At 45.5% G+C, this 24,720-nt stretch overlaps 1 protein-coding gene across 6 annotated transcripts in view; it reads right to left on the bottom strand.

Annotated features, from left to right (window-relative positions):
- NCKAP5 (NCK associated protein 5) overlaps positions 1 to 24,720 on the bottom strand; it is a 915,906-nt gene that overhangs the window by 812,313 nt on the left and 78,873 nt on the right. The window contains exon 1 of one of the 6 annotated variants that reach the window (XM_084799425.1): positions 19,854 to 20,303. The exons of 3 other annotated variants lie outside the window; for them this stretch is intronic. The gene's annotated coding sequence lies outside the window, so the exon portion shown is untranslated. Of the gene's footprint in view, positions 1 to 12,596; positions 12,693 to 19,853; positions 20,304 to 24,720 lie in introns of those variants that run through there. 2 more of the 6 variants (XM_084799428.1, XM_084799431.1) reach the window with 2 other exon arrangements.

The following is a 24,720-nucleotide window of genomic DNA, read 5'->3' as shown; positions in this document are numbered from 1 at the left end:
GCGAGAACACTGTTTACTGCCTTGTTCCTCAGGACTGGCTTAGCCACAGGGGCGTCACTACCCACCATGGCCCGGGCCCTTCCCCACCAATCATTAATTAAGAAATGCCCCATAGTCTTACCTACAACCCGGTCTTATGAAGGCATTTTCTCAGCTGAGGTTCCTTCCTCTCAAATGACTCTACTATGGGTGAAGTTGACAAAATAAAACAGAAACTAGCTAGCACAGTTGGTAGTGTGGCTTGGCGGGTGAAAGTACTCGCCACCAAGCTGAGGCTTTCCGTTTGACCACACAGAGACTTGATTCCTGCACACCATCCTCCGACTTGCTCATATCTGTGCTAACGCACACATTGCCACACACATACAATCAGTGAAAAACAGAATCACCACCTATAGCACTAGGTAGTTCCCTAGAAGATTTTAAAGCAACATAGACAAGATCCTTGTGTATTAATGTTTACTGCAGCACTATGCAAAATAATTAGTAGTAGAGCCATCTAGTTGTTCCTAAGTAGAAGAATGGATAAGGAAAATGGAAAGTAAATGATAGATAGATAAATAGATAGATAGATAGATAGATATCACATTTATGTATGTGTATGTATATTATACCTAAAATTCGGAATGGAATTTTTCAGGCAAAAAAGAATAATGAAGTCATGTCATTTTCAGAAAGAAAGAAAAAAAAAAAGATACAACTGGAGATGATCCAGAAAAACAAGTATCATGTGTTTCCTCTCCTTTGTGGGTTCTAAATTCTATGTAGTCACAAATAATCATATATGAATATGTGGCATGATATTAAAAGTGAAATTGTCTGGGGGATAAAAGGGAGCTAAGGGGAGGGGGAGGGGTGAGAAGAAGGAGAGGGAAGGGAACGGTGTGTGAGGTACGCTCAATGCGTATTATGTATTTATGTGAAAGTGTCCTCAGGGGACTTAGGTAGACTGAAGATGCGCTGGCAGAACTAGTCCCCCCACCTTCACCGCAGCGGCCAGATATCTACATCCACGTTGGCCCCACACTTGAGAAGACATAATCGCACACCTGGGGTGGATGTACAACTGGGGGATGAATCTTGGGATTCTCTATGGGATTAGGCTATCTACAAAGAAGAATAAAAATTGGAAAAAATGAGAGAGTACAAATATGCAGATAGACGAGGCAACAGTGCACCCTTCATAAAACTTTGAGGCGTAAGTATTGTTTCCGGCAAGGGAGTTAAAAGGAGACATGACGAGAGCTGTTAGAGGGCTCTCTGACCAGTGACTGCTTCCAACACATCTTTTTTTCCCCACTATTTTACATAGGAATCATGAAATAATAAAGCATCAGAATAAGGTTAAAATGCAGCTGTGGTGAGAGCTCAATTGAAAAGAGGAAGAAAGAAGAATAGAGTTGCAAACCTGAGCTCTGTTTCCTAGAACCCACATTTTTAAAAAGATCTGGGTATAATAGCATGCACCTGAGGCCCTTGGCCTTGAGAGGCAGAAACAGGCAGATCCCTGGCCCTCCCTGCCCAGCTAGCTCACTCTGCTTGGTGAGCTTTGGGCCAGTGAGAGACCCAAGGCGGAGAGCACCTGAAGAACTACACCAGAGGTTGACCTCTGCCCCTGTCCTCCTGAGCATACACGAGTAAGGTAAAAAGATAAAAGATGCAATCACGTGGAGTTTGACCCAAAACAACTCTGCCAAGTCTGGGATGTGTTGCTCCTCTGATAAGGCAGGACCTGAAGCAGATGTGACGCAAGAACACTGTTTACTGCCTTGTTCCTCAGGGCTGGCTCAGCCACAGGGGTGACACTACCCACCATGGCCTGGGCCCTTCCCCACCAATCATTGATTAAGAAAAGCCCCATAGTCTTACCTACAACCCGGTCTTATGAAGGCATTTTCTCAGCTGAGGTTCCTTCCTCTCAAATGACTCTACTATGGGTGAAGTTGACAAAATAAAACAGAAACTAGCTAGCACAGTTGGTAGTGTGGCTTGGCGGGTAAGTCAAGGATAACAGCAGAGAGGCTCTGAGCTGATATCAGCTGCCGTGGGCTGGTGACTGAAGTACCAATAACAGATTATCTAGAAAGAGTGAGCATTAAGTTACTGCAGAGAAAGCAAAAGAAATGAAGGACAGCATGACTTGGGAAGGATCCAGAGTGGTCAAGGCCCGAAAAAGATGGCAACCGAGGTCCTGGCACTGAGGAGGCTCAGCAAGCATGTTGCAGCACAGTTTCCTCTGAACTGAAACATTCCATTTTAGAAGGAAGTTCATTAGGAATCAAAAAGCTCTAACGGGGCATTCTTTACGACTCAGGAAGCAAACAACTCAAAAAGTTCAGGAAGTCCCTGAAACCAGATTCACAAGGGCTCTTCCCTGTAAGATTAAAGAAGCAACGAGAACCGCCAAGGAGAGGATGTCCCAACACCTGTTGAGCTACCTGCAAGTCACACAGAGAGTGCCGGGGGTCCAGCTTTTGTGAGTTGTCACCCATGCTGAGGTTGGTTTGAGGTGACTTTGAGTTGTCCACATTCTTGCAAATAATCCCATCACCAGCACTCTTTTAAATAACTCCAAAAAAATCTCATCAGTTCTCAAAGTTAGACTTTGGTGGTATAGTACGGTTACCTTAAACTGTTGTCAGATCCCAATGAAGTGAAAAAACACTTATCTTTCCCCACAAATAGGTCACGCAACAAAAGGGTTGTCTGTACTGCTTCCCTGTACAATCACTCTCCTCAGGGCTTCTTATGGGCATCGCGTGCCAATGCTGAGCTAAGTGATCTGCCTGTTTCTCTTCTACCTTATTTTTTTCATAATATTTTATTGATTATTTAGGACTTTCACTTTTTTTTTTTGAAACAGGGTTTCTCTGTGTAGCCTTGGCTGTCCTGGACTCTCTTTGTAGGCCAGGCTGGCCTCGAACTCACATTGATCTGCCTGCCTCTGCTCCCCGAGTGCTGGGATGAAAGGCCTGCACCACCACACCTGGCTTAGGACTTTCACATTATGAATTCAGTTCATACTCACTTTCCAGTCCTCCCAGGTCATCTCCCCCCCTCTGCCCCCACCTACTGTTGTGACTTCCTCTCCAAGAAGAAGAAGGAGGAAGAAGAGGAGGAGGACAAGCATGGTTAAACTTGCTGTGGCCAGCCCCTTGAAGGAAACTGAGTCATTCTCCTTCCGCACCCCCACCAGAACCCCCTCCCCCCACCAGAAGCCAAAAACTGTGGAAGGCTACACACCAGCATCCTTACCACAATTTAAAAAAAAAAAAAAGAATTCTCTTCTATGGCTTTCTGTCTAAGCTGTTACTTTGATTGGGGAGGGGCTGTCACAGAAGCCTTCTTTGTCCCTTTTTCTCAACCATGAGTCTGCAGTTATCAATGCCAACGACATATCATAGCTTCCTTGCCCTTGATAGTCGTCAAGAGCAGAGACCACGGACATCCACATGGTTTCTGGAAGCAATACACACCATGGACCTGCAGCTTTGTGGATGTCTCCAGCCAGGCTGTACTGCTGCCCGAAGTCATGTTGATGGAGCTGCCTCTGCTGCCACCTGAGGCCATGTTGATATCCTGTCCTGTGCTGCCTCTAAGGGCTATGATCTTGCTTATGGTCCACGCTGCTTTGTTGATGTCCGTGCTCTAGATGGCCACTGCAGACCATGCTGAGGTCTATGGTATGCTGATGATTGAGATCATCTTAAGTTTTGAGACAGTGTCTCTCACTGAACCTGGAGTTTACTCATAGCTAGACTAGCTAACCAGCAAGCCAAAGGAATCCACCTGTCTCTCCCTGGTACTGGGGTTATAGGCATATTTTTGAAGGAAGCACTTCACAGACTGAGCCAACTCCCTAACTTCATGGGGGTTTTGTTTTGTTTTGTTTGGGGGGGTTGTTTTGTTTGTTTGTTTTGAATGTTCATGAAGCTTCTGCTTGAGAATTTACCTTAAACAAACACAAAAACAATCTGCGGAGTCACAAGACCATCATAAGCAACGGTTTTCTCTCTGCTACCACACTCTTTTGCACATGTGGTATCATGAATTCTGGACTGCTGAGCAAGGTTGGTTCAATCTCCCTTTGCACTTTGCACAGCTGTTCTAGAGAACGGGCAGGCACTAATCTCTTCACAGGTAAACCAAAGAAAGAGAAGCCAGAGAGCAGACTCCTGCATATTTGCTCTATGAGAGACTCTTCTGTGTAAGAGAATATGGGTGCTTTTATGACCTATGCTTCTGTCTGTTTCATCCTGATGTGTGTGTGTGTGTGTGTGTGTGTGTGTGTGTGTGTGTGTGTGTGTGTGTGTGTATGCTTATGGAGGAACTATCTGCAGGAAATTGAAGACACATGCCAGTTTTTTTTAATAAAGACAGAGAAGGAAAATCTAGGCACGTCACTCATGCAGAAACTATTTAATCAAAGGGGAGAGACAATTATAACATCTGTTGATCTTCTGCGGAGGTTATAATTAGATGCTTGGGAGAAACACCCATTGGAAGACAATCCTCTAACATCTGTCACCATAGAATACAGCCCTGTGCAGTGAGGACTGGCTTTGGCATTCTGGGAAAACAGGGTACCTCTAAGGATGACAGACACTACAAGGGTCGCCAGGACACCTACACATGCCACCCAGCATTGAACACATAGTCCAGGTGGGGAGGAGCTTCACTCCTTGTTTATTGCTGTGAGTTGGGGGAGGGGTGCTGCAATCACTGTGTGATGATGCATAACAGCACCACCGCGTGGGTGTGGCCTTAGGACTTAATGATCTTTTTCTTCACTGTGCAGATGGGGATGCTTGATCCTGCAGCCCCACAGACTTCTCCCGGCAGGATGTTACAAGCAGGAGTGCTCAACTCTCTTTACAGATTACACCCCACCCTTCCATGCTGGCTGTGCCATTCGGGCCTTTTCTTCCTTTGACCTGGAATTGGAATGCATCCTTTAAGAAGAATTGAATTGTAAAGACACCCTTGGGCCTTTGGGATTCTGGAGAGAGAAAAAACACAGGGATAGTGCCCTTTCCCTCAGACCCTGGTCCACTGGGAGACACTGACTAACCACCTTCTGCTCTAGTAAAAGAAAGTAGCCATGGGAGTAGAGCAAGAAGCCTAGCAGCTAGCTGGCCTGGGATATTCAATGGGAAACAACAAGCAACCTTGGATAAATCAAGGTGGGAAGCAAGAACTGATAGTGGAGGCTGTACTCTGACCTCCGTACTCACACCACAGCACAAGTATAACCACATACAAACACACACACCTCTCTCTCTGTCTCTCTGTCTCTCTGTCTCTCTGTCTCTCTGTCTCTCTCTGTCTCTGTCTCTGTCTCTCTCTGTCTCTGTGTCTCTCTCTCTCTCTCTCTCTCTCTCACACACACACACACACACACACACACACACACACACACACACACGGGTGAGGGAAGGCATATGAGATGGAAAGTATATAGGGGAAGGATATAGAGAGATTGTTGAGAAGTAGGACGTATAAAGAGGGATTTGTGGGTGGTAGAAAGCAACTAGGGAAAGTAATACAAGAATGCCTGAAAGACTCCACCAAAAGCACCCAGGTACCTGACCCCTTTCTTACCCTACAGCCTGGCTAGACTTTAAGCATTTGTTTTTATTTATTTGTATGTGGGTGGATGCACATGCATATATGTGCAGGTGCCAATGCAGGTGAGAAGAGTTGTGTCCCCTGGAGATGGAGTCACAGGTGATTGTGAACTTCAAGACTTGGCTGCTGGGATCCATACTCATGTCCTCTGCAAGAGCAGCAAGTTGTTAACCGCTGAGCTATCTATCTCTCAGCCTCAGGCTCCGCTGCACTTTAGACAGGCAGCTCTGTTGTCACTGGAGACCACAGGGTCTGAAGGTTTTGTCATACAACTGTAGAAATGATGTGGTCATGATATTGCACCAAGATCACCCAGTATCAGTATGGTAAGGACCCCGCAGAAGCATTCAGTGGTCCAGGGGCATGGGTTGGCAGTTTTCTTGGTGGCTGTTCTGGACTATAAAAACTTGTTTATGCCAAGGCATTGAGTAAATAGAACTCTTGATGCTTGACATGAGAATTAAGTAAGTCCTCTGGCGCGGGGTGATTAAGAGCTTGCCTTGAATGCACAGGAACCTGAATTCTACCGCCCCAGGATCTACACTGAAAAGAAAAAGGCTGTTATACCAAAACAGAACTGGGCACAGTTGCTCAGGCCTTAATCACTGTACTCTAGAGGTAGAGACAGGTGGGCCACTGTGAGTAAAGAGGCAACCTGTTTACACAGGCCAGCCAGAAGTACATAGTGAGGCCTTGACTCAAAAAGGTGGTGGGGTGGGGTAGTCTAAGTGTGATGGTGCATTATATAACCCTGGGGAGCTGAATATGAACATTCCATTCCTGGGGCTTGCTACCAGGCCAGCATAGCCTCATTGATGAGTTCCAGGCAAGAAAGAAAGACCATATCTTAAGCAGCAAGGTGGATGGAACCTGAGGAATGACATTAGATGTTGACCTCAGGCCTCTACATGTAATTGTGTATGTGCACACACACGTGCGTGCACACACACACACACACACACACACACACACACACACACACACACACGTCCCCAACACTGGGCCACATACCATTGACGTCATCTCTCTTATCTTCTACCTACAAGGGCCTGGAAAGCCCTCAGTTGCAAAGAGCCAATGAAGATGGCAAAGGTCACCCTGCATCTAAGCCTGACTTTGCTCGTGCACTCTGTGCGCCTTACTCATTCCTCCCTCAAAGCTGTACTGCAAGAACGTAATGTCGGTACACCTAGATCAAAGTCCTACCACGTAATTTCAAACAAATAAACCATTCAGTTTCCTGGTTTTTCCTCATTTTCACAATGGGATTGACAACAGTGTTCTTCTTGGGGAGCTGATTTGAGGACCGGATGAGGAGACAGTGCACACACAACAGGGCCAGGCACCTTGTAAACATTTCACAAGCACTTGATAAAAATCACTTTGTGTTGCTGCATTTACAGAATAAGGAAAGCCAACTCAATAAGGTTAATTAGCTGACCAAAAGGAAGATGTCAGAACCCACCATGGAACCTATGGATACTAAAGGACAAGTGTCTTTGGGGTAGGACCTATGGTCACATGATCCCCATCACTTTAACTGTGTCAACAGACTCCAAAATTCTGGTCTGTTTTGAGTATCATAAGACATCTCTGGAAAGCTGTATTTGACGATTTACAGGCCTCCAGGAAGTGTCTAGCCTAGCCAAGGAAGCATGACAGGACACATGAGTCAGCTGAAGGCATCTTCCTGCATCTGTTCCTCTTTCCACAAATGGAAGGAAAAGAAGCGATCAAGACAGGGAAGATAGGAGAGAGAGATGGAGAGAAGGAAGTAGACTCTGGGTCAGAAAGGAGTAAGAGATTCTTTAAAAGTCTTTAAAGGGGCTGCTGAGACGGATCAGTGGGTAAAGGCACTTGCTGGCAAGCCTGACAGCCTGGGTTTGATTCCTGGGAAACCACATGGTAGAGAGAGAATTCACTCCAAAAAGTTGGCTGCTAACCTGTACACGTGGACTGTGGCATAAGCTTACACACACACACACACACACACACACACACACACACACTCCTGGAAAAAAAACATGTAAAGAAGATAAAAATAAACCCATGTCCGTTTGCTTATTCACGCTCATACTTCTAGAGCTCCTGTTTGATAAACGCCATAAGTATTGAAAATAAAGAGACAGTTGTCCACTCACTGAAAAGTTAAATAAAAGAACAATGCCGTGACTTTGTGCCCCAAGTCTGTGAGCGAACATTTTCAACACCACCAGCTTTGAATGTCAAGGCCCGAGACACAAAAGTGAATGTTTTTTTCGTAAGGGTTAAAGACCAGAAACCACTAACCTACAATCCAGAGCATGAGCCTGTATTCATCTATGCACTAAATATGTGGGGGCCACCTTCTGGGGAGCAGCCACTGCTCTAGGTGCTAAGTTTAATATTAAACTAGAAGACACACAGAGGCACTGCCTCCAAGGAAGGTCTTGCTTCCCTGGGGAGAACTTCCTGATCAATAACCCACCATATGTTTAATTACATTAGTGATAAGTGCCGTGGAAAACAACAGCAGAGAGCTGGTAAGGGGCGTGGCAGGGAGAATGAGCTGTCCTAAGGAGGACACTTGGTGAGAAACTGTCCTAAGAGGAGTGATGGGGAGGCGGAAGTGATGAGGAAGAGAATGGCTTTGGGGGTGCACAGTGACTAACTCGGCAGCCAGTTTTTCCTTCCTGGCGCCAGAAGGGGCACAGATGGAGAAGATCATCTGCCCTCATTAACCCTTCTCCAGTCTGTGTCAGAAAGAGGCCTTGCCACAGAGCGCGGGACCCGGGGCTGCAGCAGGGATTCTGTTCAGCAGGAAACATATTCCACTGTCAAAAACATGGCCAGCCCATTTCTAGAATAGAAGAACCATCGTTTCCCTCCTCCGCACTCACTCAGAAGCCAATACTAAGATCCAACCGGTAGGCTCAGAGCCCCACACCCCAACTCCAACAGAAACATCCTATAGATTTAATGATGAGACGTCCAAAGCCCCGGGTTGATTGATGGGTTTTTAATGATCTATCTGATTCTAACTCCTTACTAAGAAAGCAACGAAGATGAAAACTAAAATGTCTCCCCTCTCCACATACAAAGAAATACAATGTACTTTTTAAAAAATCACTTGGGTAATCTTACTGCTCTTCAACAGGCATTCTCAAAAACAATGGCTTCTTTAACAGGTAGCTGTCATGATTGGCATTTGGCGAGAGGGTGGAGAGCCTTTTACCCAGTTTAACAAGGCCCTCTACTGGCAGTCTCTAAAAACTGTCCAAAAGTAAAAATCTTCCCTGTGCTTTGTGTAAACTATTTTGAATATTCCTAATTATAAAGCGCCTCACACTCCTGAGCTGGAAGTATAATTGAGAGGAAAAAGAGAAAGGTGAAAAAAATAAATGTCATTTTGAGCAGGCCATCCATTCATCTGTCCACAAAAGAACATTGCTCCAAGCCTGCCATTTGCCTCCTTCTAATGAGGCTATTCTAGCCGTCAAAGGGACTCAGAAAGAAGGATATTTCCCACATTCAGAAGGTGCCGAGGATTCATGCACCACAGAAACAAATATGAATGCTACTTGTCAGCTACAATAAACTAGATTTACTCTGTTTACTCAAATGTGAGTAATTGAATATAATTAGAATAAAGACACATGGGAAGCAAGCATTTCAAATTACTCCTGATTTGCCACAATTAATAATTAACTTCTCCCCTTGGACATTTGAAAAAAAAATCAGTCTCTGGTGGCTTGAGATTCCGACTGTCTTCTGAGAAGAGCGGTTTTAAAGGGCGCTGATTTCTGACATGTTTGTCAAAGGTTCCTTTGAGCAGCTGAGAGCATTTAACCCCAGAGTCAGGAAACTGAGTGCATTGTTTTAAATGAGGCAGCTCATCACATGTTTTGGTTTTTTTTTTTTAATTTGTATATGATTGTCTCTTTATCTTTGAAATTAAATCCACTAGGTTTTAGAAAGCATTATAGTATTTCCAAACAAAGTGTGTGTGGCAGATCCTCTTCTCCCTCTGTCCTCCACCCCACTGTTGTCCCCATTGCTCCTTGTGTCCCTCCCCCAGTCTCCTGGCTGCTCTCTTGTTCCCTGTGTCTTTCTGTCACCCCCATCCTGTCCTTCCTCAGCACAATAATTTCACCCTGTCTTAATCTCCTTTCTGTTTTTTTTTTAGACTGTACCTGCATTTATACCTATTACACACACACACAGACACACACACACACACACACACACACACATGCACACACACACATACATACATTCCAGGCTAGGGTACACACATAAGCAGAATATGCAGCTTTCTTCCCTCTGAGTTTAGGTCACCTCCCTTAATATTACAATTTCCGAGTCCATCCATTGCCCTGAAACTTTCATGATTTCATTTTTCTTTACAGCTGAATGAAATTCCACTGGGTATATGTACCACATTCTTATTACCCAGTCATTTGTTGAGGGACACGTAGACTGGCTCCATTTCTCTAGTGTTGTGAATAGAGCAGCAGTGAGCATGTGCACGTAATAACTTAGGGAACATTTTTTAATAGAAAGGTAATGTGATCATAATAAATGATCAGACTCGACAGTAAATAATACTGCGACCCTTCCATTTCCAAGGTTCTATATTTGCAGACTGAAACATCAGGAGGTTGAAAATATGTGAGGAAGGCTGACAAGATGGCTCAGTGGGCAAAGGTACTTGCCGCACAAGTCTGGTGACCTGAATTAGATTCTGTGAACAACCTATGGAAGGACAGAAGGAGAAGTGACTGCATAAAATTATCCTCTGACTCCATAAACATGACACCATCGCACACACACACACACACACACACACACACACACGCCCACAGATGCCAGAAGAGACCATCACATCAGAGGTCTCCTGAAGCGTAGATGGCTGGGAGCCACCTAATGTGGGTGCTGAGAGAGCAAATGCCCCTTAGAAACTGAGACGTCTCTTCAGCTCCCTTTATTATTTTTTAAAAGATTCTTGTATTGTTTATTACTACTCTGCATGTGTCTGTCTTTAACCCTCCTCTCACACACACCTACACACACACACACACACACAAATAAATATTTAAAATATTCATAAGGAAAAAAGTATTTGAGGAAAAACTGTATGTGCACCAAACATGTACAGACACTCCATCTGGTCATTATTCCTTAAGAAATACAATGTGGAAACTGCATAGTGTTTTTCAGTGTGTTAGACTTTGTAAGTAATCTAGGCATGGTCTGAAGTCTACAGAAGGATGCACAAAGACTACATGCAAAGGCCTGCCATCTTATATCGGGGGGAATCATGGATTTGTGGTTCCTGAAGGGAACCAATCTGCAGTGGACACTAAGGAATGTCTATACTTACAAACATGATTTTAAAAAAAGACATTCACTAGGTATATTTTAAGCAAAACTGTGATGTAATCACACCAATGAATAAAGAGGGGGGAAGCTGTATTGTTATTTATCATAACTGAAAATAATATACAGCTCTGATAAATAAGCATTCCCTGAAAATATTTCCACAAATTTTCCACAATATTTCCACAAAAAAAAATTTCTATCAAGAGGCCTCCCATCCCTGAGGATCATAGGCTGCTGATGGTCATGACGGAGGGAGAAACATTTAATTTGGTTGGTGTAACTGCTGATAAGCTGCCTGGATTCCTATAAGCAACCCTAATGAAACTCATTGGTTCACTACCACCACCTCCAAAGAAAGAAAGAAAGAAAGAAAGAAACAGAGAGAGATAGAGAGACAGGGGGAGGGAGGGAGAAAAGAAAGGAAGGAAGGAAGGCAGGAAGGAAGGAAGGAAGGAAGGAAGGAAGGAAGGAAGGAAGGAAAAAGAATGAAAGTAGAGGGGTACCTAGTTGAGAAGGGGGATCAGCAGAAGTGGGAGGGGAAATCGTTGTCACATATAATTAATATATGCTAATAAAACAATAATTTTAAAGGGGTGGGGGTAAGCAGCTTTAAACAGATTGTTACCAAAGAACAGGCCTGAGGAATGGATCATGGAGGTCAGTCGGGGGCCTTCACGATGCAAGAAGCCCACAGCCCGTAGAGTTACTGCACATCAGCAGTAGGTGTGTGCTTAGTTCTGAAATCCACATGCGTGGAAGCATGCAGCTCCACAAACATTTCAGCATGGCTCTGCTCTCTAAGTTGGTCGTTTGTCCCTTCACACCTATACCTACACCTACATATCACACCTACACCTGCACCTATGTGTGCATGTCCACAGGTGCGTGGGTACGTGTGTGCACATGCGTGTGGAGAAAGCTGCTTGACACTGGCTCTCGTCCTCCATGGCTCTTCCACATTACTCACTGAGGCAAGGTCTCCCAGGCAAACCCAGATGCCTAGTCTCCCTACCCAGCTTGCTCCAGGATCCTGTCCCCACCTTCTGAAGCTGGGATTACAGGTGGGCCACCATGCCCACCTGGCATTTATGTGGCTTCTGGTGAGTCAAACTCACTCTCTCGCTGGTCCTTCTGCTTACATGGCAAGTGCTTTACCCACTGAGCCATCTCCCCAGGCCACTAAGTCGATTTTTTTAAAGTGTCTAAAAACCAGCAAACACTAACAATGAAACGATGTGGGGTATCATTTGAACAGGCCTGGATCAGTTCTACGCTTCCAGATTCAATTTACCAAATGAAGCGTGTAGTCTTTGCGGGGCAGTTTGTCAAACGGGCATTTGACAGTAGCACTGGTTCCCACATTTCAGAAATAACAGCTCTTCTTTCACTCAACACCATCATAGTCATAGGCTGGATTATTATCCGGGCTTATGCTCCAAAACGGGCCTGGGACTCTATTCTGAAACTCAGTACACTGGATTCTCACAGTGCATCTGCAGTCGATTCAAGGGACTCACTAATCCAGGAATGTCTGTTTCTAAGAGGAGAGATTGGGTTTCCGACTCTGAGAAATACCAAGATTAATTTATGGAACAATGGGGAAGTACCTTGTGTAATTGAGGCTTCCAAACTGACAGGGCACAGTTTGTTTGACAAGTATGTTTCGAGGCATGGTAAACGTGTGGGTCATGCTCTGTGCACCCAAGAGATTTATTCTTTCATCTGTTGAGGGAGTGCAGTTGGGCATCTGAAATTCCAAAGGCATTAACCCTTGTAAGATCAGAGAATGGAGAAAGAGTGAGCTTGTCGGCTTGCTCGTGTTTAAGCAGTCCGGTGACTTGCCCCCGGTGTTCAGCCTAAACCTTTCTGGCGGTTTCAATCTACTTTCACAGGCATGGGATGTAGCTCAGTTGGTAGAACAATTGCTTAGCATGCATGAGGTCCTGGGTTCGATCCCTTAGCGTCATACACACTGGTTGCACACATCTGTAGTCCCTGCACCTGGGAGGTGGGGACAGGTGGATCAACAGTTCTAGGTCATCCTCATTGCCATAGTGATTTTGAAGCTAGAACAGGCTCCATGAGACCTTATAAAAAAAAAATCAAAGACCAGTTTTCAACTTTGTACCCTGACAAAGTACATTCTAGTCTTGGTGGATGACCACCACACAGGTTAAGACTGAGCACTGTGTAGGGGAAAGCAAACTATGTGTTCTTTATACGTCTTACTTGTTTTTGTTTTTGTTTTTGTTTTTAACCAAATCAGCCCATCTGGAAAATTGTCATAGCTCCACTTTAAGACACATACCTAACAGAAATATATATGGGTGGATTGACCTAAACAGATAGACAGATGGGCTTCTGTATCTTTGAATGTATATAAAGTGCAATGTAACTTTGGGTAGAATCTTGCCTGCCACACACGAAGCCTTAGCCTTCATTCCCAGCACATTATACACTGGGTATAGTGGTGCACACACACCTGCTATCCCAGCATTAGGGAATTGGAAGCAAAATATCAAGAGTTCAAGGTCATCCTTAGCTACATAGCATAGTTTGAAGCCATCCTAGGCTACAAGAATTCCTGTCTCAAAAATGAAAGATCTGTTTCCACACAGAACTACATCTTTGGTGAGACGTGTCTAGGGACCAACCAAAGTCTAATGACTACTTATAATTTTAGCTTTTAATCTGATCTCTTAGCTATCCGTTGATCGAGCCGAACCTACAACCACCCATGACAGGAGCTTAAGTAAGCCTGATGTTCAGAACCATAAACCTGAGCTAACCCATGGTAGATTCATCGCTGAGTAATAGTACACAGGGGTCTGTCCTTGTGATACCCAGAGCAAAACCAATGAGTACCCTGCTCCACGGTACATGGTGGTGGCACATACCACCAAAGGGCTGAGCATTGGCTTCTGATAATTCTGAACACAAGAGCATGTCACCAGTTCACCTGGCTGGCACTCAGATGTGCTCGTCTGATTTATCAGTGTTCCAGGACAGTTAGTTGGTCTAGTATAGATGAAACAGACCCACACTGCATTCCAGGTGAGGCCCTAATTAGCCCTTCACACCCACAGCGAACTGCACACAGGTTCGAACCCTGACTCTTCTTACTACATATGTCCTGTGCACGGTACTTAGGCTTTCTGAACCTCAGTTTTCTTTCCGTGGGTGTTCAAGTAAGACTCTTAATGAGATCATACATGGAAACCACACAGGGATTTTCTGGGTAATTACTCAGTCACAGTTTATTATGCTGTTACAGTGCCCATCAAGCATGTCCTTTTCTCATCATTCAGTTACAGACCAGGTGAGGTACTGGGTGATGCGCTAAGTCGCAACTTTTCAGTTCATGATTCCAACCTCAAACCCACTAGGGTCCAGCACTAAATGTAGAATTTAAAGAATAGATTTTTAAAATATTGATTTCATTTTTAATTAATTCTGCATTTTAAAAATATTTATCACCATTTAAATTATGCTATCTATGTGTGTCTGTATGTGGGTTTGTGCGTGTGAGTGCATTTGCCTGCAGGGGCCAGAGGAGGGCATCAGATACCCTGCAGGGGTAGCTAATGGTGGTCGTAAGCTGCAGGAGATGATGCTGGGAAACAAACTCGGGTCCCCTGGAAACGCAGCAAGTGCTCTTAAGCACTGAGGAATACAGCATCTCGGCATTCTGAGAGAGTCAGCATCTCACTAGGTGCGATCACTTCATCGGGCAGCACTAAGCACAGAGAGAGCAGCAGATGGTTTGAAAGACTGCAGACTTCTCCCAGAAGTGGGAGGACAGCCATGGCTTGAGCAAGAAAGGGAACAGGAATGGTTCCAAGATGGTTCCCAGACTGAGGATGTGGAGTTACGTGGAAATGGAGGCATTTAGAACACAAAATTCATTCACATGCTTACTACACAGTATCCTAAAGGCAGCCACACACATAGCAGACCTTAAGTTCTGGAGGCCGGACAGAGGCCCGTCCTTGTGCCATACAAAGGATGAAGCATCAAACCAAAGAGGACACTGATCCACGGTACGTGGGACACCTGACTGTGTGAGGGAAGGAGAAAGCCTGCTCCTAAGATGGGGAGTACAAAAGCTTAGCAATTAACCAGATGCAAAAGGAGGTGCCACAGGCCAACTGCAGGGGGATGAAGGTGGAGAAGTGCCAAGGAGCAGAGGGGTCCAGAACATTCTGCCACCGGACAGTGGCTCCCACTAGCAGCTCTGTGGGATCCATCTGCATGCAGCTGCCTATGACTCACACCTGGACGACTCTGAATCCTTAAGTTGGAAAAGGAACGCAGGCATGAACAAGATAAATAAAGACCATAGGTGATATACTTCAGTACATGATATATACCTCATTCTGTGCTGTGATGTAGCCCTGTTAATAGAAATATGTGTGTTTCTGTGTATATATATGTATGTGTGTGTGTGTGTATGCATGTGAATGTATATATGTATACCTTTCCATATATATATATATATATATATATATATATATATATATATATATATATTGTGTCTGTATGAACCTGATTGTGGCATGTGTGTATCTGGCATATGCCCACATACATGTGTGAGTACCTGCACTGGTGATCACACACAAAGGCCAGAGGAGGAGTTGCATTTTCTGTTCCATCACTGTCCACGTAACTGTACTTCCTTGAGACAGGGTCTCCGGACCCTGGAGCTAGCCTGATAACCAGCAAGCTCCCGCCATCTCCTAAATCCACCCCCATAGCACCCAGTCTACATGTGTCCAGGCCTGGTCTTTTGGGTAGGTACCGAGGATCCAAACGTAGGTGAGCATGCTTGCCCAGCAAGTGCTCTAACCACTAGGCCATCTCCCCAGGCTCCGTGTTTATATATTTAACCCTTGCTCATCCCCCTATGAAGGAGCCATGCTTATATTTCACACTTTCAAGACACTAGAACAGAGAAGTTTAGCAAGTCAGCAGGGATCACACAGCAGCAAGTGTGAAGCAGGGTTCGAATACGGGCAGCACAGCCCTGAGGTTTCTAATAGGTTGGACTTTTAGGGAGAGATTTAAGCAGATGAGTGGGGAGAGAGAAAAGAAGGCAGGGCAGGGTAGCTGACATCTATCTCGGAGCTGCCCTAAGTTTGTACCCCGAAGTCTGGCATGCCAGGCCTTGAATCACAATGAAAAGTTTAAAATCTATTCCATTATATGATGATATTGGCTAACCCATGCAGAGCTTGGGGTGTTTTACTGCAGGAAAAATGCTAATTTATTTTGCTCTTCTACTTAGTCATCCATATTAATACCTACTCCATGCTAGTATGAAAACATAGGCTTTGCTTTCAGTGGAAGGTGATGGTGTGTGTGTGTGTGTGTGTGTGTGTGTGTATGTATGTGTGTGTGTATATGTGCTTATATGTTTATACACATGCCAGTGCACATACACATTTGTATGTGTGTATGGGAAAGTCAAAGCATACCCTTTAGGAGGCCAGGTGGTGGTGGCGCACGCCTTTAATCCCAGCACTTGGGAGGCAGAGGCAGGTGGATCGCTGTGAGTTCGAGACCAACCTGGTCTACAAAGCGAGTCTAGGACAACCAAGGCTACACAGAGAAACCCTGTCTCAAAAACAAACAAACAAACAAAACAAACAAACGAAAGAAAGAAAAGAAAAAAAAAGGATACCCTTTAGGTGTGTCATTGCTCAGGTACAGTGTGTGTGTGTGTGTGTGTGTGTGTGTGTGTGTGTGTATGTTTGTGTATGTGTGTGTGTGTGTGTGTGTGTGTGTGTGTGTGTGTGTGTCACATTGAAGGTACATGTGGGCGAGGCCTCACATGCACATGTGCGGAAGTGTGTGGATTTTTTTCAAGATAGAGTTTCTCTGTGTAGCCTTGGCTGTCCTGGACTCACTTTGTAGATCAGGCTGGCCTTGAACTCACAGAGATCCGCCTGCCTGTGCCACCCTGAGTGCTAGGATTACATGTATGGGCCATCGCACACGATTACATACGTCCCAGAATGTTTTTTAAAAAACAAAAACAAACCAGGATCCTTTGCTGGCCTGGAACTCACTAAGTAGGCCAGGCTGGGTGGCCAGCAAGTACCAGGGATCTCTTTGTCTTCGTCGCCTTAGTGCCTGGATTAAATGTCTGATTTTGTTCTTAATGTGGGTTGTATGGCTCAAACTGAGGTTTTCATGTTTGCAAGGTAAATGCTTGCCTGACTGCACCATCACCCCAGCCCTAGGAGGTGATATTAGACAATGTGACCAGAAGCTCCGAGACCTGCAGCAAAGGATGGTAGAAGACACCTTAGTAGTTCACAGCAGCCATCGCTTGTACCCAGAGCATCTGCAGAAGCCCTCTGATGGTGTTCCAACCAGGAAAGAAGAGTCCGGAGAGCAGAGGAAACTGCATCTGAGTGGGAGTTAATGGGACCCGTGGTCCAGGGCGCAGGGAAAGAATAGACGGGTTAAGAGGAACCAATGGAAAGGTGCTGAAGGCCTCATTACCAAGGGGGAGGAAAAAATGCAGGTGGCTCATAAGGAAGGTTGCGCCTTGGAAGTTGAGCAGGAATCGTCTAAGAGTTGGGAATCAACATAGATGTTCCAGTGCACCCCGTGTAAAACAAGCTGGACTATCTCAGGCACCACAGCTGCCCTTCTTGCCTTTGGGCCATCCAAGAAATAAAACAAAACAAAACAACAACAACAAAACAGGACTCCCTTCAGTTTGCTAGCTAAAATAAGGAACAGAGATATTACAAAATGTCACCAGAGCCAAAATCAGAACAGGAATGTTCTCTCTGCCAGCCCACCTTTCTCTGAGCACCTGCACAGAGCCCTGCTCCAACCAGAAGGCAGAGGCACCACCTGTGGGTCTTGTCTCTAGTTGTTGAGAACGTGAAAAGTGGCAGGCAAATGTGCACACAGGATTGCCGGTGGGACTCGGTCTCTAGTCAGTTCTTCAACAGGGCTCTGTTGGAGGCCTTTGGACAACTGATTGCTTATGCCACAGTTTTGGGTTTGTTTGTTTGTTTGTTTGTTTTTCTGGAAAAAGAGAAGGATAGGGCTACACACAGCAGCAGCATTGGTAGAGTGCTTGCCTAGTTTGCAGGAAGCCCTGGCTCAATCCCCTGTACCACACACACCTAGCTTGGTGGTGCAGGTCTGTAATTTGGGGGCGGGGGAAGAAGGGTTGTTGAAGGCAGGATGATGAAAAGTTCCAGGCTACCCTTGGCTATAGGTGGAGTTCAAGGCCAGCCTGAGCTATAGGAAACCCTGCCTCACAAAGGGGATGAGATAAGGTTTTGAAGGATCTCAGGAGCAGATCCTTTGATTTAAACACAACTCTACAAAGAATACGGAGGCATAGGATGTACTTCAAGCTGACCATGTGCTGATGGGGACTTGGGAGCTGTCAAGAAGGCAGGAGGTGGGCCACCCTAGGATTCCGTAGAAGATAGCCAAAGACTGCTTAGACCTTTCACACTGGCTGCCCAGGGGAAGGGCATGAAGGCTGTCACTTCACAGGCTCCTGAGGTGCTGACAAAGCATCTGCATTCAAGAGTGAGCCAGTCTCCCAGAATGAGTCACGGGGGCTCCCATGCAGGAGCTAACAAGCCAACAGCCGTTTCTTGCCAATCAGTCCTGAGCTGTCAGGGGCGGGAGGGCAGCAGTCAGCTGAGATTTGCTACCAGCCAGAGTTTGAGCTGCAAGTATAGAGGAGGAAAGCCCTGCAAGGCAAGCTCACCGGATGCTCAGGCAGAACTTCCAGGAGATAGTTTTCTGAGCTGTGTACCCCTTGCAGGCTGAATAAGACGGAGACCCTGCCTGAACTAGCAATACCCCGCACCCGTTCTTCTTCAGCCCCAAAGAATGCCTGAAAAAGTTTAAAGAGCCTCCAGGAAAGTGAAAGAGAGGGTGAGGATCCTGCCTCCACACGGTGGTGTCAAAGTTGGACTTTGTCAGTGCGATGTGAACTGGCCTTGCTCACTCAGAGAGTCCATCAAAGCACCCATCATTTCTCTGAATAACTCTGGCGGGGGGTGGCGGGGGTGGGGGGTGGGGGCCAGAATAGAAAAACTTCAGGAGCAGAGCAGTTTCTAGCACTGAGATGGCTGAAACCTGAAAAAAAAAATGAATGAAGTTGCATGTGTGGTGTGTGGAGGAGAGAAAAAAACAGAAAAGAAAAGAGAAGAAAGGAGAAAGAAGAGGAAAGATTAAAAAATATACAGAGGGGGGAGAGAGAGAGAGAGAGAGAGAGAGAGAGAGAGAGAGAGAGAGAGAGAGAGAGAGAGAAACTAGAAAGGAGTTATAGTGGTGCATGGGATGTACAGAAAATCAACATGCTTATATTAAAATCTGTAACCAGCAAAAAGAATCCAAAAAGCAGCAGGTGTCTCTCTCCAGGCACACACTCACATTCAGTTTTTAAAGTCTTATAATTCCCTACCAACCTTCCCCAGTCAGCCTAATTGTTTCATTTGATTAGCTGGCACTTATTTTAAAACAGAAAACAACAAACCACCCACACCCCCACACCACCACACCCCCACACCCCTGCAAACGCGGAGGATTAGTTTAGGAGCGGGCGGGTTCCCATCTTCCAAATTCCCAGTCCTGTTAGCAGCCAGCTTCCTTCCCCACCGAACTCCAAGTTGAGAGGGCTATAATTACACCGAACAAATGCATACTTGTGGCTGCGAGAGAGCCTGCGGTAATACATAAACAGCATCTCATTTTAAACGGAAAGCAAGCTGGAGACATCAGAGGGGAAACTGGACAAGATCTTTGCTTTGTCGCTTGTTTTGTTTTGTTTGTTTGCTTTTGTGTGTGTGTGTGTGTGTGTTAAATCCCAAGAGTCTTACTTGGACTGAGCTCTTCCCTTCGGTGAATGGAAATCACAAGGTTCTGGAGCCAGGAACTGCGAAGCGCCCACAGCTTCTCTCCCGCGCTGTCGTCCCGCAGCGATCCTGTTTACTTGCGAAGCACTCAAAAACACACTTGGAAGAACGAGTCTGGGTTTTCTTGAAGATCTGCCACGCAGAGCCAGCGGTCCAGCCTGGGATCCAGGGCGAGTTTACAGAAACCTGGGAGCCCCGGGCTGCGGCTCTGTGGTTGCTGCGAGCTTGTAAATACAGGCGCTGTGGACAAAGTCCCAGATGACATCACTGGGAGCTGCTTACTGTTGAGTCTTTATTAACTGACTGTCAAAAAGAAAGGAGGGGGGTGGGGAGGCAAGAGGATCTCTTCTGCAATGAATTCGATGTCTGGGAATGAATTCCAGTGATATGTGCATGAAGTGACCCCCGTGGAGTCAAGTTGGCCCAGCTTGGCTTCTCTCTAGTGTGAAAAAGTGTGAGGATTCCCTCTCCAGCGGACGCTGAATAGGCTGCAGAAGCAGGCGCTTGGGGATAGTTGGAAGGGAGGGCAGCCACCTGCTCCAACTCCTCTGTACTGCGCGGCTGGATGATTCACAAGTACGTGGGGATTAGCTACGTCTTGAGTTTCCTTGCAAGTCTTACCGGGAGCTCCCTACCTGGCTAACGTTTCTTCCAGGTGGAATGTCTTGATTTGGAACTTTCTGTGGTAAACTCCGAGACTAAAGTTTCCCAACTTGGAGTAAAAGAAAGGGCCCCGAGAACTCTGAAGGCAAAATTCTGTTTGCATTTCCAAAAACGCAGTTTATTTGTTACCTGGGCAGAATATTGGAAGGGACCGCTGATTCTCAACATTGTAATGGAAGGTATACTTCCGCTATCATAAATAAAATACAGTTTTAAAAGTTAAATATAATTCAATTAAAGCTCAACACTTAAATGAGATTCAAAGTAAAATAAAAGAAAATGTAAAAGTAAAATGAAATAAAAAGCAAAGCGGACCAGCAAGGTGACTCAGCAAAGGAGGAAAGGTACTTGCCTCTCAAGCCTGATCACCTTTGACTCCACAAAGTTGTCCTGTGACAGTGTCATGTGCACTCCTGCACTCTCGCGTGCACACACACACACACACACACACACACACACACACACACACACACACACGCACACACACACACACACTTTATACAGTAAAAATAGAAATAAAATGAAGTTGAACGGTTGCCACATGTCACTACAAACGTAAATTTCACTTCCTTCCAAGCCTCAAAAAAAGAAAAAGAAAAAGAAAACAAACAAACAAACAAACAGCGAGGCCTCCTCGCTCTATTTTCCTTCTCTCATTGGTCTCCTCTTCTGCCAGCTGGTTCTTATGGCTTCGCTAGTTGCTTTCCGCCACCCCCAGCCTCCACCTAGAGATGGTCTCTACACCCAGCTTGAGCCTCTACTGTGAAGCCGGATAGCCCAGCCTCTCTCCACTGGCAGGCTGCAGTAAGGCTCCTATTTATGTGTGGATGCTTTTTATATACTGACTTGTATTTTTAGGGTTTTTTTTTTCCATCCCATGTGCTTGTCTCCTCAACCCACTTTGAAATGTCATTAAGAGCAGCAGTTGTCTTGTAAGTGCTGTTTATTTGTTTATGTCCGGGTCACAGCTACAGGGAATCCTGACCAGAATGCAGAGAAGGAGGTCACTTAAGGGTGGGAGACAGGAAGGAGGGTGGCAGGTCCCAGGGGATGGGGGTCTATGTTTAGACTAAGCATTCTCCGTGCCTTGGAAAACAATGACCTCATATCTAGGCCCTGCTTCCAGTCACTGCCCTTCCCACTTCTGAAAATTATTTTCCCCAAGAATAGCAATTGATTATTAGGGTCTCACAATCCTCAAAGATGCCACTTTCATATAGGAATCAAAGACAGCATACCTCATAGGTCACTAGACGATCTTTAAGACAATGTTAACAGATAGAAATACCTACAAAGAGCTGGGGATATTGCTCAATTGCTAGAGGGCTTGCTTCGCATGCGTGAGGCCCTGGCTTTGATCTGCAGCACAGCATGCCCTAGCCCACCGGTGAATGCCCACGACGCCAGCACTTCGGAAGTGGAGGCAAGAAGTTCAAGTTCGTCTTTGGCTACATAATAAGCTGGGGCCCACCTGGACTATACTAGACCTTATTACCAAATTAATTAGTTAATTAAAACCTTAAAACAGTTTTAGGAAAACATAAGAATACGGACTCATAAACGCAGCAATTCTACTTTCCCATAGTGAGCTCGAAAATATGTTCACAAAATGCAGTAACATACGAACAAGCATGTTCTCTGGGCTGTAGTTTTCATCCTGATAAGGTAGAAATAAAGTTGTGCATGTGTGCGTGGAGGCAAGAAGAAACAAGCTAAGGAAGGTGTACTCCAGGGGCCTGTGGTGGCCTGCAGAGAGATCGTGGAAGGAAGGGAGCAGCAGAGAACTCGGGACCAGACTCGAGGGACAACGTACATTGTCGACAATGGCCACTCACTCATGGGACGTGAGGGAGGAGGAGTTGTTACTCCTATTTGTATGGTGTGGCCTCCTCCACCCAGTGATCACTTTCATTTGTGTTAATACGCAGAAGTTCTTCGTGTCTTCTAACCTTTTCTTATTTTATTTCTGAGATGATAATATAATAAAATCAGGAGGGCTGGAGACACAGATCAGCAGGTAAAAATGTTTGCCACCCAGCTCCTGACAACCTGAGTTTCACACCCCAGGACTCAGGTGGTTAAGAAAGAGACAGAGAGAGAGAAAGAGAGAGAGATGAGTCTGGCAAGTTTTCCTCTGATCTCCACACATGTGCCCTAGTACAAGTGTGCGTATGTGCATACACATGCACACGCATGCACTCATACATACAAATTAACAAATAAATGGGTAAATAAGTGAATACATAAATAAGAGCAAAAAAATTGTGGTACAATTTCTAGACTGCATGTCAAGATAAAATAGCTGTTTCTTTCTCAGATATATGGCATCCAGATGATGGGTGAAGAGCTGACAGCTAGACTGGAGAGGCTTTGTGGGTCAAAGCTCTTGACATGGAAGTGGAAAGACCTGGAAAGATCCCTAGGATGTACATGAAGCCAGATGTGGTAGCACACATCTGTAATCCCAGTACACATATGGCAAGATAGGAGGCAATTCCAGAAATCTAGTGGGCCTGTTAGCTTGGCATGGGCAGTGGTGAATAACAGGAGGCCCCTGCCTCAAACAGTGAAGAAGGTGAGATTAATAGCTTAAGTTATCTTCTGACCTCTATAAGCACTTCATGGTATATTTGTGCCAATGCTCACAGACAACTACCCCCCCACACACACATATATACATACACACCAGGATCACACACGGAGCACACACACATGCACATGGACCACACACACATGGGTGGAGGGGTATTTACACAAAACCAGCTTCTGGTTAAGTGAATGTTGCTGAAGCAATGGTATAGAAGGAAATGGTGGGCTGACAAGGAGGAAAAACTCGGTTTCCGGTCCTCTGCTTTGATTCAAAGACCCATTCCTTCCCTTTGCACTTAAGAACTAATTTGGCAGACCCTTGGACTCCATCCATCTTATGAAGTGATTAGGTTAAGTGTTCGGGACATGGAGGGGTGACCTTTTCCCCTGTGCAATGCTGTTTGACATCCAGTGCTTTAAGAGAGCCAAGCACGAGCCACTCGGGTTTGGTTGGCTGGTTACTAGTGAGCTGCACAGGCAGATTCAGAAAACTTGTAGACACACAGGTCTAACCTGCTTCTTGCCCGTGCTCCTCTAACATGATGGGGCCTCCAGAGAGAGAGGATGAGGAAAGTCTAAGTCACAGTGAGCGTTAAGACATTATTAGTAAGACATTATTATAAAGATGGGACATTATTAAGGAGGGACTCAGTACTTGTCATTGGCCTGGAGTGGTGATGTGGAACCCAGGTCTATCTAGTCTCTACCCTGCTGGAATCTGGAAATAACCTAGATGCTTCTCAACTGAAGAATGGATAAAGAAACTGTGGTACATTTGCACAATGGAATACGACTCAGATATGAAAAACAAGGACATCTTGAAATTTGCCGGCCAATGGATGGAACTAGAAACTACCATCCTGAGTGAGGTAACCCAGACCCAGAAAGACACGCATGGTATATAGTCATTTATATGTGGATATTAGGCACATAATACAGGATAACCATATTACAATACACAGACCCAAAGACGCTAACTAACAAGGAGGACCCTGGGGAGGATGCTTAATTCTCATTCAGAAGGGCAAATAGAATAGACACCTGAAGCAGCTGAAGAGAAGGAACAGGAAGGGAGCCTGCCATAGAGATCCTCTGAAAGACTCCACCCAGCAGGGGATCTAAGCAGATGCTGAGACTCACAGCCAAACTTTGGGGCAGAGTACAAGGAGCCCTATATAAGAGTGGGGAGATAGCAGGACCTGCAGGGGACAGGAGCTCCACAAGGAGACCAAAAAAGGCAACAAATCTGGGCAGAGGAGAGGGGTGCTACAGAGACTGATGCACCAATCAAGGACCACGGATGGTGAGGATCTAGACTCTCTGCTCAGATGAAGTAGATTGCAGTCAGGTGACCACTGATGCTGCTGCAAAAATCACCCTCCCCTGGTGAGAGGCTAGAACCACCCTCAGCTCCTCCCTCCTAGGTCCTCCCCAAGGGATGTCTTCTCTCCTCTCAGGCCTGCACCCACCTGCCCCAGGGCTGCTAGGCCTAAGATGACAGCCTAACTGTAATCTTTACATGGAAGTGTTTTGTCTTCAACTGAAAGATGTCTAAAAATCAAAGATGGTGTTCAAGTCT

The sequence above is a fragment of the Acomys minous genome (genome assembly GCF_964271855.1).
Source record: "Acomys minous genome assembly, chromosome: 1".
Lineage (NCBI taxonomy): Eukaryota > Metazoa > Chordata > Mammalia > Rodentia > Muridae > Acomys > Acomys minous.
The sequence above is the reverse complement of the archived record's forward strand: the minus strand, read 5'-3'. Positions and strand labels throughout refer to the sequence as shown.